The sequence below is a fragment of the Cynara cardunculus genome, assembly GCF_001531365.2.
Source record: "Cynara cardunculus var. scolymus isolate 2C chromosome LG 8, CcrdV1, whole genome shotgun sequence".
In the NCBI taxonomy this organism is placed as follows: Eukaryota; Viridiplantae; Streptophyta; class Magnoliopsida; order Asterales; family Asteraceae; genus Cynara; species Cynara cardunculus.
In genome coordinates, this window is record NC_037535.1 from 10270383 (window position 1) to 10271356 (window position 974).

Genomic DNA, 974 nt, shown 5'->3' on the forward strand with positions numbered 1-974 from the left:
TCTTCTTTAGCATAGTTCTTGGAGAAATTGTTTCGAGAGAGGTGATCACATGCTCTGAGAAGACCTGCTCTGGTGGCCTTGTGAGTTTTGAGAAGTGGAACTTTGCGATGGCAGAGGGCATATCTGTAAGCTCTGGGTCATAAGGGGGCTCTGTGTCCACAGCTGAGTAACGCCACCACAGAATCTCCTCAACAGTGGTTACGGGCTCTGTGTGCACTTTCTGCGTAGGAATCTTGCTCATAGATTCAAGTATCTCAGAAACCCTCCCCACTGTGGCAGATTCTGGTATTCTGATTTCTTCTTCTGGTATCGGCCTCTAGGTGGACCCCTCTGGTAGGATTGGTTTGACAGTTCCTACCAGAGCGTCAAATGTACCCGTGGACGTTTCCTCTAGAATCTTTGCCATTTTAGAGGAAGAGCCTTTTCCAGCTCTGGGGATGGGGGCTCTGCCCTTTCTCGCTTGTGCCTCTGCCAAAGACGCCTTTAAAGCTCGAACAAGATCGGGGTCATCATACTCTTCTTCATTTATCTCCTCTGGCATCTTAGAGCTTGACCCCTTCTGTGGCGACTCCTCTACTGCTTTACCCTTGCCTTTCCCCTTAGGCTCWAGAGATTTGTCTTTAGTGAATAGGGCAACAGCAGAGTCCACTATTTTTAGTGGTTTGGTGGAGGTTGTCTTCTTTGGTTCCTCTTTCTTCTTCTCCACCTCATGACGATCATGGTCATCACCTCCTTGATTGTCATGGATTTTAGTGGCCTCTGCCTTGCAAGTAGTAAGGGGAGCCTTCTTCAATCGCTTTAAAACTTTGGAAGCCGCCCTCTCCATCTTTTGAATGACCTCCTCAGCAATCACAGAGGCAGTGTTGATATCCATGTATGTGGCCCATTTCATTTTAGAGATGCAGCGATAGATCTCATTTATGAAGTTATCACCTTCTTTGATGAGTTTCTTCGTGTAGTTCCTTATAGCTTTG